General features: G+C 43.2%; 1 long non-coding RNA gene across 1 annotated transcript in view; it reads right to left on the minus strand.

Moving 5' to 3' along the window:
- Positions 1-616: 616 nt before the first annotated feature.
- The window catches only part of LOC118237884, a 53,408-nt gene continuing 34,708 nt past the window's right edge, over positions 617-19,316 (minus strand). Inside the window, exons 2-4 of the long non-coding RNA XR_004769094.1 lie at positions 7,532-7,790; positions 6,550-6,681; positions 617-1,577 (exon numbers count right to left, since the gene is read on the minus strand). This is a non-coding gene — a long non-coding RNA (uncharacterized LOC118237884). The remainder of the gene's footprint in view (positions 1,578-6,549; positions 6,682-7,531; positions 7,791-19,316) is intronic.

Genomic DNA, 19,316 nt, shown 5'->3' on the forward strand with positions numbered 1-19,316 from the left:
CTCTCCACCTGTGCTGTGGGAGAAAAGTCACCAGATAGCTATCTCTAAAGTCATAGTTACATGTAACACGAATAGTAAAAACCCAGAGACTGATACTGGGGTTCAAACTTCAAGCTGAAGATCAGAAAAGCAAAGCAGCCAACCACTAGCTCTTACTACTACCTCAGACCAAAAGGGTTGATCTTGTATCCACAAGCTCTCCTCCAAGCCCCTTACTGCTGCCTCTCCTCAACGTGGCTGAGAACTAAATCTCAGAATACAGCTTAGGGCTGGGATTAAAGGCATGGGCTCTGTCAATCTTTTAGACTGATTCACTCTCATGTAGCCCTGAATGGTCTTGAACTCACAGAGATCCATCCTGAGCTGTAGGAGTACAGCTAACTAATGTGGCTGGCTTTGCATTCGGATACTTCATGCATGTATCAATATACAATATTTGTATATAATATACAGAAGTCCAATCCAATATAAAAATATTTAAAACTAGTTAGTAGTTGCTTTTTTAAAAGTAGATTCAGTAATCTACCTTTTTTATCTTATCATATGTATATCCTCCCTTTTTTTTCTTATTAGAGTAGATTCAATAATCTACCTTTTTATCCTATCAGTCACACTGCCCAGCAACCTTCCAGCATCCCTCTTCACCTTCCTCCTCTCACACCCTCCATGCCCACCCCACACATCTTTGGACTTCTTCCTCCCCTCCCACTCATTTTTAGCAGATAACCTGAATTGCCTTTGTTGAGAACTTCCTTCTGTCAGTTTGGACACTCTATTGTTTTTGTTGGGGTAAAGGGTTGTCATACTAGGATGGAACTCAAGGCTCACATCTTGGGCAAATGCTCTTAGACTGAATTTCATCACCCAACCCAAGTTGTTCACTATTTTTGTTTTGTTTTTCTTTATTTGGGGATTGATAGGGGGATCAGGACCATGCGCAGCTCAGATTAGCCTATGTATAGCCAAGGATGACCTTAAACTCCTGATCCTCCTGCTTACAGTTCCCCGATGCTGATATCACTACACTCCTAGTGACATCATGAATCTTTACCTCAAAAGCAGAAAATACAGAGGTCACAGACTGGGCAGGAGAGGCAGCAAAGAGCCTCTTCTGAGAAAGTTTTCGATCTCTTTCACAGTGGCCCTTCAAATCACTCTCTTCACCTCAGGGTATCCTGGGATAGCCAGTGTCCCACAATGGGGGAAACAATAGTCATGACTGGCCTGTGCCAATCACAATCAATCCCTTTCTACACTGTTACCCCCACATCAAATTTGGGGTCCATTAACAAGGAAGAACAGAGTCGAGTAGTTGATTAGGCAGTAACATTGTGCTTGCCATATCTCAGAATCAATCTGCAGAGCCTCATGACTCTTTAGTCCTTTTTTCTTTCTGCTCATGTGTAACCCAAAAGGCAGTTGGTTTGCTCAGATGACTTTGTCCCCCTCTGCCTAATGGCTCCATTCCTTTCTTCGGTTTATTCCTCTCCTTTACTGTGATCCTTCTCTGCCTGTAGAGTCACCACCTGGGCCTGTGAATATGGTACCAGAGTTTCTCCATCTTTAAAAGTCCCTTTCTATTGGGTAAAGAAATGTGATTTAAAAAGAAAAAAAGAGGAGTAACATATTAAGTATAGAATTCAATGACTTTAGTGCAAAATTCTTTCAAATTTCTATATACTTAAAACTTCCATAATGTAACATTGGCAAGAAAAAAATCCCTTTTGTGACCCTTTTGTGATACCAAACCAACCTCCAAACTGTTTTTCTGCTTATTTTTCAAAACTTTAAAATTTATTTTCAGGCAGGGTCTCAGTTTGGTATCCCAGGCTGACCTATAACTCTCTATATAGCCCAAGCTAGCTTCAAAACCATTATAATCCAGGGAGATTGCTCAGTGGACACTTGCCTCTCAAGCCTGCCAATCTGAATTCCATCCCCAAGCTATAACAGGAAGACAAAACTAACTCCTAAAAGTCTTTCTCTGACCTTGTGCTGGCTAGTTTCATGGCAGTGTGATACAAGTTTGAATAGTCTGAAAGGGAACCTTAATTGAGAAAAATGCTTCCATAAGATTGGGAAGCAATCTGCCTAGCATAAATTAGTGATCAATGGGGGAGGGCCCAGCCCATTGTGGGTGGGGTTACTCCTGGGCTGGTAATCTTAGTTATATAAGAAAGCAGGCAGAGCAAGCCATGAGGAGCAAGCTAGTAAGCAGCATCCTACCATGGCTTCTGCATTAGCTCCTGCCTCCAGGTTCCTGCCCTATCTGAGTACCTACCCTGACATCCTTCGATGATGAACAGTAATGTGGAGGTGTAAACCATTTCCTCCACAGTTTGCTTTTAGTCGTGGTGTTTTATCCCAGCAATAGTAACCCTAACTAAGACAGACCTCCACCTGCGCATTGTGGCATGTGTATTCACACATACACACACACAACTACTAAAATCAATACTACTAATAAATACTAATAATAAATAAAATTCAAATTTTAAAATTTACTAAAAAAAAAAAAAGCCAAATGTGAAGATACATGCCTTTAATACCAGAACTTGGGAGGCAAAAGTAGGCAGATATCTGTGAGTTCAAGGCCAGCCTGGTCTACATGGGAAGTTCTAAACCTGCCATAGTTACATGGTGAGACCCTATCTAAAAAAAAAAAAAATTACAAAACTATTTACGAGGCAATTCTCCTGCCTCGTCCTATGTACTAGGTTTACAGGCATGAGCCACCACATTCAGGTATTTCTTATTTTTTTAATTATTTTCAATTATGCATATGTGTGTTTCCATTTGTGAGTATGTGTATATGAGTTTAGTTGTCCATGGAGGCCAGAGTCATCCTGCATCTGGAGTCACAGACAGGTGTGAATGTCTGATGTGGGGGCTAGGAATCAAACTGAAGTCCTTTGAAAGAGCAGTACAAGCTTGCTTTCTTTTTTAGACTTACTTAAGTGTATGAGTATTTTGTCTGCATGTAAGTTTGTGTACCATGTGTGTTCCTGGTACCCAAGGAATTCAGAAGAAGGCATCTGACTCACTGGCACTGGAATTTTGGATTATTATGAACTGCCATGTGGGTGCTGGGAACCTAACCCTAGGCCTCTGCAAGAGCAAGTGCTTCTAACCACTGAGCCAACCCTGTTAGTGTTCACATTTATTGAAAAGTTTCTGTTGGGAGCCAGGCCCATCCAAAGCTTTCCCTGAGACACTGAAGTATGGGGGTAGAACATAGTTCCTTGTCTAAAACCAGGAACATGCTTGGCAGAGACAGTAATAGCCTGGGGCCAAGGCCTTGGGAGAGCTGAGATATGGGATCCTGAGATGCCAACTTTTTCCTTCTCTGGGGCTGTGGTTATCAATCCCAAGGCTGCTGCCCCTGGTCTGTAATGCATTTGGGAGATATCCTATGTTGCTTCTGTGCAGCACTACTTGGTTACTTCCTTTGACTTCATCCTGTGATATGATAGCTTTCTGCTGATTCTGTCCCCTTTTCTCCCTGCAACCGGAATGTCAAATGTTGTACTTCCTAATAAAGTTGTTTGCATGAGTCACCAGCTTGTGCAAGACATCCTGATCCCAAATTTTCCTGGTTTCTATGTATGTATGTTTGAGGGTTTTGTTTGTTTGTTTGTTTGATTGTTTGTTTGTGTTTGCGTTTTGTTTTGTTTTGAGCAGGGTTTCTTTGTGAAACAGTCCTGGCTATCCTGGAACTCATTCTGTAGACCAGGCTAGCCTCGAACTCACAGAGATCCACCTGCCTCTGCCTCCCAACTTCCTGGCTTCTTATTTCTGACCCACCTGCCATCCTCCCTCTCAAGAACCTGTCCCTGAAGAATGGTCCAGGTCAGTTTCCTTTCTCTATGTACTCACCTCTCTTTTACTCAGATTTTATTACTCTGTCTTCCGTAGCCACTTCTTTTCTGAGACTGTTTCTTCATAAAGTCACCATTGGCTGGATGTTTCCTGTTTTCTTCTTTGTCTCCTTTTATTTCCCTCCCCTCTGTTTCTGGGCCACCATGACATGAACTGTTCTGCTCTGCCATGCCCCTCTTACCATGGAGAACTGACAGTTCTGAGGCTGTAAGCCAGAATCAGCCTCTTCTCCCTTAAGTTGCTCTCCCGGGCACTTTGGTCACATTAACACAAAGTCTAACTAATACATTTGCCACAGAAATGTTTTCTTTGGGAGATGTGGAGGTTTGCTTCTGGAGCCCAGCTGGGAGACATGTGCTTAGTTCACAGCCTTCTGCTGTCACCTGCTTCAGAGTCCACCTCAGCCTGAGAGCCAGAGTCATGATTCCCATCTGATACCAGACTGCCAGGCAGTAAACTAGCAGGCTGGTAGCTTATGCATCCCATTTATGGGAACTCTGTAACTACAGCTGTTACTCCGGAGCTCCTCCCTTGGCTGGAAGAGGTGTGTTTTACCTCACCATCTGCCAACTACCAACTCAGAATTCTCCTTCCGTCTTTCCCCTGTTGCAGAAATTCCCACCTGCCAGATCTCTAGCAACTGGCCCTGTCTCAGCATCCACTCCTTCCCAACCTACTCTGTATTCTCTCTGCCCTTATCTCAGTAAATAACATGTGCTCGGTTGCTCAACTGAAACTCTGAGTCAGCTCTGATTCTCCTTCATCCCACATTCTAATACACCAGCAGGTTCTGTCTCTTCTGCCTCCAAAATCAGTCAATCTCTCTATCTCTGTCTCTCTAACCATCATCATCATCATTGGTCCACTATAATCCCTTCTCCCTTCTCCACAGTCCTTTAAAAGATGGTACTCACTCACTGAAAACAATAGCTCCTCATCTAAACCCTTTAAACTCCTCACTCTGTCTGTCAAAGCCCTGCATGTCACTCTTACATTCTGCACCACATCCTTCTACCCTCTCTGAGTCACTACACTTCAGCCATGTCAGTTTGTCTGTTCTTTGGAAACCTTCCCACCTAGGACCTTTGCCCAAGTTCATCCCATTTCAGAAGAGTGGCTGATTCTTCTTATTCACATTCAAGTACTGTTACCTCAGGCTACCCTGCCAGCTACCCAACCCAGTTTTCCTGTCTCCTTTATCACATATTCACTCATATACATGGGGGAAGTAATTTTTCCTTTGATACAGAGTCTCTCTATCTCTCCCTGGGTGTCCTAAACCTGGCTGTATAGACCAGGCTAGCCTGGAATTCAAAGAGACACACCTGCCTCTATCTCCTGGGTGCTGGGATTCAAGGCGTGTGCCACCACGCCTGACTACTTAATTTTTTCTTCTCTTTCTCACTTAGTGTATAAGGTTCATGATGGTATAGACCATATTTGGTTTAGCACACAGATCCTAATCAACACGTATTTGTTGAATATATAAATGAATACAAGAAAATTATCTCAGAGATTATTGCTTTTTTCTCTTCGTGTTTTGGCAAATAAATTTCAGTTTTTCTTTCTTTTCCCCTTGAGAAAGAAAATGGAAAATTCAACTTCTCCATTTTGTTACTATGCAGATTAACATGTAGGAGATAAATATTCATAGCAATAAATCATATATAGATCTATTTACAGTGGACATAATTTCAAGAGCCCCTTTAAAGTATGCTATCCCTGCCAGAAAAGGTCCTAACATGCTAACAACAGCGAGCTCCCTTCCTATTAGCAATCTTGCCAAACCTGCTCCCCCCAAAAAACAAAAAGCGACAACAGCAACGTGTTGGGCAGCCTTTCCACCTGTCCTGAGGCCAGACTGAAGACAGTCCTGCAGCAGCAGCTGGAGTGCAGAGTCCCAACTGCAGTGTCAAGACTCAAGTCAGGACAAGCAGAGTGTTTCTTCTGCTGTTTGACAGAGCATTGGTTGAAAGCAATGCAGCTGAAACTGCAATTAAAGGTGGTGTTATTCCTCTAGAAAAATCCTTAGGAAAAGTATTGCAAGCAACAATAGTAGCTGTGAGATTAGACCCAAAAGGAAGGAGAGATTCAACCAGTTGGAGACAACACAGTAGAAGACAACACAGTAGTTGTAGATGATAAGGGCTATTTCTCATTTAGAGCCAGTGGCATCCTTGGAAAGCTAGCTCATTCCACTCCAATGCTGAACTGTTTCATCCTGTGAATCATCTCTTAGCTTCCTTTTATGATGAACCAATGAATGATGTCTAAATTAATAACATCCATAACCTCGAAAGTTTAGTTTCTCTGTAATGTTAAAACATTTCTAAATAAAACAATGTAAATTTTAAAACACATGTCCATATAATAAATGAACCTATGATCCCAGCATCTTGGGAGTCTGAGGTAGGAGAATTGAAAAGTATAAGGCCTGCCTCAGGCATAGAATGAGTTCAAGGGTGGCCTGGATGACTTAGTGATACTGTGTCCCAAAACAAACAAACAAAAGCATGAACCTATGGATATAGCTCAGTGGCAGAGTGAGCCTCCCCAGTGAAACACACACACACACACACACACACACACACACACACCTCAAAATAGAATCCTGAAGCATATTGTATTCACTACATTTCTCTACATTTCACTACATTTATGACACAATACCTGACAAGCAACTCAAGAAAGGAAGGCTGTATTTCAGCTCAGAGTTTAAGAAGGGATCCAGCCCATCTTGGTGGGAAAGGAATGGCTCAGGAACATGAGGTAGCTGCTCACATTACATCCATAGCCAGGAAGCTGAGAGATAAAAGAAACAGGAAACAGGCTATAAAACTTCAAGGCCCAACCCCACACTGACCCACTTTCTCCAACCAGTCCCCACCTCCTAAAGGTTCCACAACCTTCTGAAACAGCACCACCAGCTGGGGGTCAAATGTTCAACTATATGAGCCTGAGTGGGGAACATTGCACATTCAAACCACTGTATAGAATATATTCTATAAATTATAAGGACTATAACCATTTAGAATAAATTCTAATCATGCAGTAAGATTACCCAGGGGCTGGAGAGATGGCTCAATAGTTAAGAGCACTGCCTGCTCTTCCAGAGGAGCTGGGTTCATTTCCCAGCACCCACATGGCAGCTCACAACTCCAGTTCCAGAGGATCTGTCGTTCTTACACAGTCATACATGCAGGCAAACACCAAGGCACACGAAATTAAAAAAAAAAAAAAAACTAAAAAGAAATTATTTAAAAAATGTTAGCCAATAAATCTGTGTGTTATAATTTTTGCTTTATACCAAGGAAAGACCTTAGAATAAACTGCATAAACCTTGATCCTAATCCCAGAATCTTCATTCCATAAGACTTAAAAGTATGGATAACCTCTCCCCTTAGGAATAGATGGTATATCCAAAGAGCTGACTCATCGGAGAATGCCTGTCATTCTTCACTATGATAAAAGCTGGGCACTGGGAAAGTAGTACAATTTGTAGGGTACTTCCTCGTGTGCATGAAGCCCTGGGTTTGATCTGTAGACCTGCATAAACCAGGTATGCTGGCATGCTCCTGTGACCTCAACATTGAGAAAGCAGAGCTGGAAAGATGAGAAATTCCAGACCAGCCTGAGTTCCATGAAATCTTACCTCAATCTAAAGCCTGGCATGGTGGCCCAAGCTTGCACTCCAAGGAGTCTGAAACAGGAGGACTGCCAAAAGGATGGTGCTGTCCAGGCTGGCATCTGACTTGAAATTATGTTAGCCCACACACAGGATTTTGTATTTTCTTTCTCCTAGTTAGTTGTCATATTTGGGGTTTCTGGAATAAAAAGTAGGATTTCTGGGTTCTCTTGAAATGCTGGACTCCTGACAGCCAGTGGGCCTACATTCCTCAGGCAACAGTTGGCTGGAACAAAAGAATAATGTCCATCTTTGCACAAGGTTCTCTTAGTTTACCATCATCCATCCTGTAGCCTACATATTATCTATCTAGTGGTAACAGGAGAATCAATGTTTGGAAATACATAGTAGAAGGGGGAAAAACCTATGACAAAAGAAGGGGAACCTAGATTATAGCCTGCCTTGGTTAGAGCTAAGCCTGCAGCTCTAGCCACAGATAACATCTTTCTGGTGTTATGCTAAAGGAGCATATGCCAACCCACTTAAAAATCCCAGAACTGGAGGCTGAAGAGGTGACTCGGTGGTTAACAGCACTGGTTGCTCTTGCAGAGGACACAGGTTCTGTTCCCAGCACCCACATGATAGCTCACTACCATCTGTAACTCTAGTTCCAGGGTATCTGATGATTTCTCTGACTTCCATAGTATAGGACACAATGTTTATATGACGCACATATAAACACACGGGCAAAACATTCCTATTTTTTTTTAAATCCAAGTACACTGGAGATGGGGGTACAAGTTAAGGCAGGAAATAAGGGGGACCCTAAGAGAGACATACATGGATCCGCTGAGAAGAGGAAATGGAAAGATCTCCTGAGCAAATTGGGAGCGTGGGGAGAGGGGGGGGTAGTAGGGGAGTATGGTGTGGAGAAGGGGAGGGGGAGGAGAACATTAGGGATCGGTAAGGTCTAGTTGGGGGAAGGACAGAGAGGGAGAACAAGGAAAGAGATACCTTGATAGAGAGAGCCATTGGGCTTAAAGAGAAACCTGGCACTAGGGCAATTCCCAGGAATCCACAAGGATGACCCCAACTAAGAATCTAAGCAATAGTGGAGAGGGTACTTTAAATACCCTTCACCCTATAATCAGATTGATGACTACCTTAGTTGCCATCATAGAGCCTTCATCCAATAACTAATGGAAGCAGATGTCAAGATCCATAGCTAAGCACTGGGCCAAGCTCCTGGAGTTCAGTTGAGGAGAGGTTGGAGTGATAATATGAGCAAAGGAATCAGGACCTTGTTGAGGAGACCCACAGAGACAGCTGACCTGAGCAAGTGAGAGCTCACTGACTCTAGACTGACAGCTAGGGAACTTGCATGGGGCCTAACTGGGCCCCCTGAATGTGGGTGACAGTTGGGGGGCTTGGACAGTTTAGGGGGTCACTGGCAGTGGAGCCAGTATTAATCCTTAGTGCATGAACTGGCTTTCTGGAGCCCATTCCCTATGAAGGGATACTTTGCTCAGCCTGGAGGCAGGTGGGAAGGCCTTGGTCCTGCCCCAAATGATGTAACAGACTTTGATTTCCCCATGGAGGCCTTACCATCTCTGAGAAGTGGATGGTGTGTGGGGTGGGGAGAGGGTAGGAGATGTGGGAGGGAGGGAGGAGGAACTGGGATTGGTATGTAAAATAAAATTGTTTTAAAAATAAATATAAAACAAAAAAGAAAGAAAAAGAGACACTAGTATCCAAAAAACAAAAAAAAACAAAACAAACAAAAAAAAAAAACCTACCACAAATTTTGGGAAAGTGGTGGTGCATGCCTTTAATCCACCACTTTAATCCCAGAGGTAGAGACAAATGGATTTCTGAGTTTGAGGCCAGTCTGGTCTACAGAGCAAGTTCCAGGACAGCCAGGGCTACAGAGAGAAACCTTGTCTTGACAAACAAAAAACAATACTACAGGTTTCAGGCGACCCTGGATCCCAAGCCAGTCAGCATTATAGAGTGAGAGCCAGGTTCAAAACAACAAACAGAAATAAAGTACTTGAGACAATAAGTAGATTCAAGATGACTCTGATCTGTTTCTTTAAGTCTTAATTATTATTATCTGGGTGTGGGTGTGTGCCGGAATTTATGTATATGGACCATCTACATGCAGTGCCTGAAGAAGCCTGAAGGGGGTGTCAGATCCCCTAGAACTAGAGTTAGAGGCGGTTGTGAGCCACTTTGTGGGTACTAGGAACCAAACCTGGTCCTCTGCAAGAGCAGCAATTGCTCTTAACTGTTGAGCCTTCTCTGCAAGACCCCACATTTCTTTTTCTTATATTTTTGGTTATGAGTCTAACCTTTAATGGGTGAGCCATCTCTCCAGCACAAACCACATTCTTTTTCTTAAAAGCAGAAATGAAGTTGTGATTTCTATATGAAAATGTCCTTCCTTGCCGGGCTGTAATGAAGCACACCTGATCTACAAAGTGAGTTCTAGGACAACCAGGGCTGTCCTCTCTATAAAGTTGTTTTTGTTTTTGTTGTTTGTTTGGTTTTTTCCTTGGTTTTTGTTTGTTTGATTTTCGAGGCAGTATTTCTCTGTGTAGCCCTGGCTGTCCTGGAATAGGACAGGCTAACCTAAAGTCAGAGATCTGCCTGCCTTTGCCTCCCAAGTGTTGGAATTAATGGAATGTGTCACCACTGACTAGTTTACTATTTCTTTTTTTTAATTAAAATACAATTATGTTATTTCCCCCTTCCCTCTCCTCTCTTGAGCCCCTCCCATGTACCTCTTTGCCTCAAATTCATGAAATCTTAACTGTTGATATATTATACATATGTATATAACTTGCTTAGTACATATAATGACATATATATATATATATGATTTCAGAGCTGACCACTTGGTATTGCATAACCAGTGTGAAGGGGGGTGTGTTTTTGGGAAAGACTTTTTCTCCCTCTCTTAGTATTCTTTAGTTGCCTGTAGTTCCTTGACTGTAGTTGGGGCCCTTTGACTGTGGAGACTTGCCCTTTCCGTGTTAGCATGTCTCTTGGTGTCATCCTTGTTCAGGTCTTGTTGAGGCAGCCATGTGGTTAAGACTCTCTAGAGTTCATGATCAAGGACTGGAAGAGCATGCTGCACATACATACTTTATGTAACAAATCCCATCCTACTAGTCACTTAAATGGATCGAATCAAGAAACACTCAGAGTACTAATGAGTCATGCCTTAGGGTGTGACCTGGGCATGCTTGTGAGGGCTTCCAAGGAGAATTAACTGTGGAGGGAAAGTCCGCCCTAAGTGCAGGTAGGATTATCCCATGAGTTGGCATCCCAGTCTGAATAAGAGAAAAGGCAGCCAGGTGGCACAAGACAATAGACCCAGCACTTGGGAGATAGAGACAGGCAGGTCAAGTTCAAGGCTAGCCTGGCTACATGAGAACCTGTTTCGTAAGACAAATTCACTGTATAGCTGAGGCTGGCTTCAAACTTATCACCATACTCTTTCTGCCTCTGCCTTCCAAATGCTGGGGTGACAGGCACATGTTACCATGCTGGCCCAAGAAACCATTCTTAGATCATGTTTCCATTGAACTTTGAAGGTGTCTTTATTATACCTTTATGGTATTTACAGTAGTTTTATTAATTTATTAATCTCCTTTGATAGAACTAAAGGCAGAACTTTTGTGTCTCCAATGCCTAGAAATGTAAAAATAGCTGATAAATATTTGAATAATAGTCACCGACAGTATAGAAACCTACTAAGACATAGGTTAATGGGGTGGGACCAAGCTGGGACATACCATTACATAATTTAAAAATTGAGTAAGTAGATGAAGCAAAATATGTCATGAGAAAAAAATCTGTGAGGTTATTTGATGACACCATTCTGGAAGTGTTGAGTTTACTTAGGAGCTTCGGGGAAATCCTCCCCTGTCTAAGCCTGGGCGCCTACTGCAGCATCTGCAGCATAGGACACTAAGTGCCTGACAAATAGACTCATCAGTCTGAGAATAGGCTAGCACATTCCAGGATTTAGATCACACTAAGCCATGCCTTAGTATGGGTTAGTCTGATCTGGGTTAGTCTGAGGGAGTTTAATTCTGTGCCAAGCTGCACAGGTGTATGGGGCTGGTCTCTCAGTGGAGGTAAGACAGTGTTGTCTGTGAACCCACATGCCACTTTATACTGAGAGTGTTCTGCCTGGTTTCCTGTGGGACCATCAGCTGGTGCCTGAATCAATAGGGATCTCTTCTGAACCCATGTGCTTAGAATAATCTTCATTGGTCTGACCTTTACTATGGGTTTCACTTTGAGCTGTGGATTGGTTTGGCATTTTGTGCGGCTCTAGAATTAGCCCTTAGCTGAGATAATGAACAAGGTCAAACCACAGACTATGGCCAGAATTCAAAAATAAATGAATCACACACTATCTGCCACCACAGCTGGCCTTCAATCTCCTTTTCCTCATTCCTCCTGCAATTATTAAGTCCTGGGATTACAGACATATGTCATTGTATTGAAAAAAAACTTTTTAAATAAATATTAAACTCTAGTTGATTTTTGTTTGTTTTTACCATTTAACAACTAGTAATTCTGAAATGACTTTAGGGTAGAGAAAATAAATATATTTTAGTTATTTCTGGAGTCCTCACTGTCAGGCAAAAAAGCAAAGGCACAGAAAGAAAGCCCAGAATAAAGTCTACAGTACTGGATCAGAATTGGAGGGATCAAGATGAACATGTTTTTATATAAATGAATGGGTAGATAGGTAGTAAGTTTTCTGGGGCCTCTGAAAAGCAAGTTCTGGTTTTTGGTAGTTTCTTAATTTGTTTTAGGTTCATTTTTTTTTGTTTTGTTTTGTTCTGTTTGTTTTGTTTTTCAAGATAGTTTCTCTGCATAGCCCTGGCTATCCTGGAAGTCTCTCTGTGGCCTCAGACTCAAAGGTGCACCTGCTTCTGCTTCCCAAGTGCTGGGATTAAAGGTGCGGGCCAACATGCCCCACCTCTAACAGAGTATTGTTCACTTCTTCCTTCAACCCTAACCTTCCCTCCTATGTCCTTCCCCATCTCTGTCTGTCACCTAACCATAGAGATTCTCCAGTATTCTTGGGTTGAGCAGACATGTTTATTAGCAATGTCTGGAGTTTCCTCCCTCTCAGTATTTGCACTGTTTCTAGTATTCACCGATCCATTTGACAGGGAGAGAAGTAATCCAACAGAAACAGATCGCTACACAACCCCTGAGCCCATAGATTGAGGCCCATCGTCGTGGAGGATACTCAGGGCCACAGTATGGGGTATACTGATTAGTGGTGAAAGAAAAGCCATTAAGCAACCTCCTAGTATTGTACAGCCCCCTAGAAATCCAGTAACTCAACTGAGAAAGATGGTGGATGCCTGAAATCCTAGGGTGGTGGAGGCAGCAAGATCAGGCATTCATCCTCTACTATGTAGAGAACTTGAGGCTAGTCTGAGTGGCACAGATCCCACCCACCCACCCACCCCCCCAAAAAATAAATAAAAGAAAGAAGGAAAGAAACTAAATAACTGAGACCTCTGAAGAATGAGCAGTCATTCAGGCACAGGAACCTGCATATTACTGCCTCCAGATTTCAAGCTGTCCCTAGAGCCAGATAAATCAGAAGGTACTGAGTATGACTCTTTTCAAACTTAGTTCCTTAAGTTCTAAAGTTCAACAGTGTCTAGCTGATTTGATGTTTTTCCTTTGTTAGAAAAAAATCCATAGACATTGGTTAATTCAAGATAGTATGATCAAGAGAGTCGGTATACTGACTGAGGCATTGTGGTCCATAACAAGGATCCAGAACTCCTGAGGCAGAGTTTGACACCAGCCTGCATTATGTAACAAGCACCAGGCTGGCCAGGGATACACAAAACTGTCTCAAAAACAACAACCAGCATGCTTTTGGGGGGGGGGGGTAGCACTTACCTAGTGTGTGTGAAGCCAATCTCAATCCCAGCCCCCAGAAAAACAAGATTGGTGGCAGCTAGAATATAGATCTAGGTCCCTGGCATATTTTCTGTCCTTAGAAGGAAGGACAAAGTCCCATCTGTGAGGCTGAGAAAGTCCATCTGTGAGGCTGGGAATGTCCCACCTGCAAGGCTGAGTGGCCTTGGGAGTTTCTATTAGAGACTGAGCAAACCATTCTGAGAAGCCATTTCAATGTTTGTCTCCCTAATTCTGCCTCAGACCTGCCCTACTCGAAGTACCAGTGAGAGAAGGCCCCAGGTGCAGAACTCTGTCTTGCTGATCACACAGATGGACAGGCACAGCTTCTGCCCTCAGGCCACTCACCTACCACAAAGGTACTATGTGGTCTTAACACCACTCATTTTCACCATGCATGAGAACTTGGCCACTTTCATGTGGTTCTGTAGCCTCATTAAAAAGAAGCCTCTGACCACAATAAGTTAGCTATGACTGAAGTCAAATCACCCAGAAAAATGACTATTTCCTTAAAGGAAGTTAATCTTCGCCCACGATCTTCTGTGGCTTTCTCCTGGTTTGTTTTCAGATTTAGAGCAGGGAAGTCATATCTGAAAAGAATGGGAACCTGAATGGCGCTATGGAAAGTGTCTCCAGCTAGAAGTCAGACATCTTAGCATGGAGTCCACACACTGCAGCTCTGACACCAGGCATGGTGGGTGGCTGCTTCACATCTCTAGGCCTTGACTCATTTTCTGACACTCACAATCAAAAGCAGCTTTTCGTGGCATCAACGGAACATGAAGGCTGTACACCAGGAAGGCCTTTCCCTGTTTCTGCCGAAGAGGAAACTGAGCTGAGTATGGATAAAGTAGTGTGGCAAGGTCAGGCTTCTAGCTGAGATTAAAGTGGGTCAGAGTGGACTTGTGATAGGGAATTAAGCCAGGCTCCAAGCCCTGGCGTGCCTGCAGGGTGTGTTAGTAAACAACAATGTGCTTTGCCTAATACACGCTGTTCTTCCTTTTTTTAGACAGTTCCCTTTGAAGAAAATAAAGTCCTTCAGTGCGTTGTGATTTGCCTTGAGGGATACAAGCTTTTATCTGAAGTTGTTGGCTGGCATAACTAAATCCACACAGGTTTTAAGTGTGGTTTGTGGGAAACAAAACGAGTAAAACTTCCTAAAAGATGAAAATTAGTTACTTTTATAATTCAGCAAGATGCTAGCATGAAGCATAGAAAAGGATATTAAATTACCTTGTTTTTTAACTTAAGAATTACAATAGAGCCAGGTGTGGTGGTACATGCTAGGAATCTCAGAAACTGGGAGTCAGAAGCAAGAGGATCAGGAATTCAAAGTCAATCTTGGATACATGGAGAGTTTGAGGCCTGCCCTGAGTTATGTGAGGCCCTGTCTCAAAAACAAACTTCTTTTAAAAGAAAAATATCTAAAGAAGGGGCTGGAGAGATGCTCAGCAGTTAAGAACACATACTATTCTTGCAAAGGACCTGAGTTGGCTCCCAGCAACCACATTGAGCCACTCCCAACCACCTTAACTCCAAGGGGATCCAACATGTCTCTACTCATGTTTACATACACGCACACAGACACACAGAATTCAAAATCAGAAAAGAAAAATGTGTGTAGCTGAAGATAGCCTTGGACTCCTGATCCTCCTGGTCTGCCTCCCAAGTGCTGGGATCATAGGTGTACACCACCTCTGCAGCTGGTTCCAGACCTTATCTTTCTAAACCAAAGAAGCAGAATTCTACTAACTCCAAAGCAACCAACACCATTCCCAAGCACTACTTCCACTCCCCCTAGGTCTTGACCAGACTTTCCAACCAGTTTCCACTCAGCTGCCTGGCTTTGCCTTTATACCCCTCTCTCCCAGGACTGTGCTCAAGCACCTACCCACTCCCCCATCCCCCCCCCACCCACCCCCACCCCCACATCCCTCTACCTTGGGCAAGATCTCTGACTTAAGCAACAGTAGCCAGTGCCCCTTCTTGATTAGCCTTGGATTAAAGAAAGGCAAACTGAAACAGGCATCACTACCCTCTCCTGGCCTTGGTCTAGGTATAAAAGAGCAAGCAAGCAAATCCCTGGATATAAAGTGCTCAGAGAGCTGGAAACTTAAGACAGTAAACACTGATAAATCCCTATTGTGAGCAGGGTGTGGCACATACATGTTATCCTAGCAGTAGGGAGCTGAGGCTGTAGGGTCATTACAAGTCCCAGGCCAACCTGGGTTAAATAAGGAGATCCTATTTAAATAAACAAATAGGAAGGAAGGGAGGGAGAAAGGTTGAGAGAGAAGAACAAGACAGATGATGTGTCACAGGTAGAAGTGGCAGTTGCCTATACTTTGCACTTCCAATTGCGATATCGGGAGCAGTGGCATCGGTATTACATGGGAGTAGTTAGAAAGTCAAGTCACCCACCTCAGACATAATATGTCTAAGGCTTTAATGGATTTTTAAAAATCTGTTTAAAGTTGTTTGGTTGAGAGACAGGTTTTTTTGTTTTTTTGTTTTTTCAAGACAGGGTTTCTCTGTGTAGCTTTGGAGCCTGTCCTGGCATTCGCTCTGGAGACCAGGCTGGCCTGGAACTCACAGAGATCCGCCTGCCTCTGTCTCCCGAGTACTGGGATTAAAGGCATGAGCCACCAACGCCCAGCCAGAGACAGTTTTATTCTGGAGTTCATGCTGGCCTTAAACTCAATGTATAGCCCAGTCTGGCCTTGAACTCACAGTAATCCTTCTGCCTCAGCCTCCCAAGTATTGGGATTGCAGGCATGCACTATGGCACCTGGCATAAGCCTACATTTTTATTACATTCATTTATTTATTTCATGTGCATGTGGGCACACTTTTACCACATCATGCATGTCCAGGTCCAAGGCCAACTTTTGGGAGTTGATTCTCTCCTTCCACCATGAGAATCCTTGGGTCAAACTCAGGTCATCAGGATTGGTGGCAAGCATCTTTACCCACTGAGCTGTCTCAAAAGCTCAAATCTACATTTTAACACCCCACCCTTGGGAATCTTGGGCATGCATTCTGTATTTGTCTGCTAGGACTGTCACAACACCATACCACAGACTCAATTATCAGGTCCAACTTCCAGCACTTAGACAAGAGCTAGCATTCCTCAGGAATCTATGGTTCCCCTCTACCACAGTCAGGCAGAAGAGACTAATGAGTACCCTTGGTGCCTACGAGCATACCAAAACATATGCTGACCTCCCAGTTTCCCCAGCTGGCCTCTGGGCTAGGTTCCAGTACCCAATATGATTTTCCTCTTGTTGAGATGATCTTAAGTTCAATTAGAGAGTTGTTGGTTACTGCCAAGGTATGAGTGCCACTCTTGCACCTTTGGGGATATTGTGCCAGGGTGTATGTGGAATTTTTACCCCAATTACTGTAGAGGCAGAAACAGGCAGACTCCTGAGGGTTTCTGGCCAGTCAGCTTTACCTAAGCAGCAGGTACTAGGTCAATAAGACAATTTTGTCTTTTTTTTTTTTTTTAAGGTGTCTAAGGAACAGTACCAGAGTTAGTCCGGTAAACACACAGGTGCACAGATAAGTGCTCATCCAGTCACAGACAGGGAGCTGTCACTGTCACAGAGGTTACACACTAGAAGGCAAATGCCTCTGTCTCTCTGTCACCTACCTTTCTTCCCTGGAAGGCTGATTCTCCTTCAGGATACCAAGTTTACCTGGAATGTCCTCCCCCAAATGATCTCATTTGCCCCTAGAGATAGAAGCTTTTGAAGTAGCTCTACCTCTTCAAACTTTGCTTCTGAAAAGCAATCATTTCTCCTGTTTTCCCAAGTCTGAGAACTTTTGCTAACTCTCCAATAACAGCTTATAACATAGGTCAGTCCTGTGATCTTATTCAGTCCTCATAACACACATAGACACATTATCCCCACTTTACAAATGAGGAAATGGGGCTGCAGTGGTGTTAGGTAACTTGTTTAATAAAGAATATTTGGAAATAGGAGGTCTGAATTTGAGCTGGCTCAAAAGCCTGTGGTGTTAGTTCAGCAAAATGAAAATGATCTCCTTGGCTTTTTTCCTCAGCTCCAAAGCTCCAAAGCTGCCTTTCCCACTGTGATCTAAGAGCACAGGACTGACTTGTGTTCCTTCTCCTGTGTGTGGTTTATGGGTCACATGTCAACTACATCACTATGATTACTGTAAATTTTCTTTTTTTTTTCTTTTTTGTTTGTTTTTTCGAGACAGGGTTTCTCTGTGTAGCTTTGGAGCCTATCCTGGTACTCGCTCTGGTGACCAGGCTGGCCTCGAACTCACAGCGATCCACCTGCCTCTGCCTCCTGAGTGCTGGGATTAAAGGCATTCGCCACCAACGCCCAGCGATTACTGTAAATTTTCATTGTCATCAATTAACTAACATTGAAAGCTCTACCTGTGCTGGGTGATTTAATCTTAACCCCCCACAAGCAATTTTGGCCCTTAAGTACTTTCTATAAATTACGAGAGTGTAGTAGCACTCATCTGTAATCCCAACACTTGAGAGAAAAAAAAAAAAAGAAAAATGAGAAGTTCAAGGTCTTCCTTGGTCACATAGTAAGTTTAAGGCTAGTCTTGGCTGCATGAAATGAGATCCTGTCTCAAAGGGAGGGGGGTACATAAGAATGAAAGAATTTTTGAAAGAGGCAGTATGGTTAGTATGGTCAACTTTATAAAAGTTAAAATGCCCTGGGAGGTAGGCCTCTGGCTGTTGTGGGGATTATCTTGAGGTGAGAAGACCTACCCACTGTGGGTTTCACCATTCCCTGGACAGGGTATCCTGGATGATACCCTGGAGATAGAGATACAAGGTACAAGTGGAGATAGAGAGCTAAGCCTTAGCATACTCCAACTCTTCTGACTGGACACAATGTGGTCAGCTGCTTCTGATACCATGACTGTGACTTCCTTCTATGATTGACTGTAACACGGGACTTTGAGCAAAAGAAACAGAGAAAAGAAACACTTGTCACTAGACAGCAGCCACAGGGTAGTCCCTTGTGATTCCACTTGAAAGGGGAAGTGAAAAGAGAGAAAGCTGCTGCTGCACAGGAAGCGCTCTTCTTAGTCAACTCACTGTGTCAGACTACAGTCCTATGGGAGCAATAGAGCTGTGGGAGTTCCCCTGGTCATTTTGAGTTTTAACACCAAGTATCAGCCTTGTAACCACCTCTGACCCACCCAGCATCCCAATGCTATATAAGAATATCCTGAGCTGAAGAGATGGCTCAGAGTTTAAGAGCACTGACTGCTCTTCCAGAGGTCCTGAGTTCAATTCCCAGCAACCACATGGTGGCTCACAACCATCTGTAATGAGATCTGGTGCCCTCTTCTGGTGTGCAAGCATGCATGCAGATAACTATATACATAATAAATAAATAAAATCTTTTTTAAAAAAAGAATGATTTGGGCTAGAGAGATGGCTCAGAGTTTAAGAGCACTGACTGTTCTTCCAGAGGTCCTGAATTCAATTCCCAACAACCATATGGTGGCTTACAACCACCTTGAATGAGATCTGGTGCCCTCTGCTGGCATGTAGGCATAAAACTGTATAGATAATAAATAAAATCTTTAAAAAAAAAAAAAAAGAAAAGAAAAGAAATATCCCAACAAGTGCCTCACCTGACAGCCAGAGAACCTGAGTTCCACTACTGAGACGGGAGAACTGACTTCCGCATGTTAATCCCACCTGCAAGAATAAGACCACTCCCACAATTTTTTATTCAAATTTGGAAGCAAGCTGTGTTAAATACTGGCCAATAAGATGGGTCAGGGTCAGGTCCATACCTGGGATTCCTCGAATTACATTAGCCAGAGGTTTATAAAGGCA

Source organism: Cricetulus griseus, chromosome 3 (genome assembly GCF_003668045.3).
Source record: "Cricetulus griseus strain 17A/GY chromosome 3, alternate assembly CriGri-PICRH-1.0, whole genome shotgun sequence".
NCBI classification, from domain to species: Eukaryota; Metazoa; Chordata; class Mammalia; order Rodentia; family Cricetidae; genus Cricetulus; species Cricetulus griseus.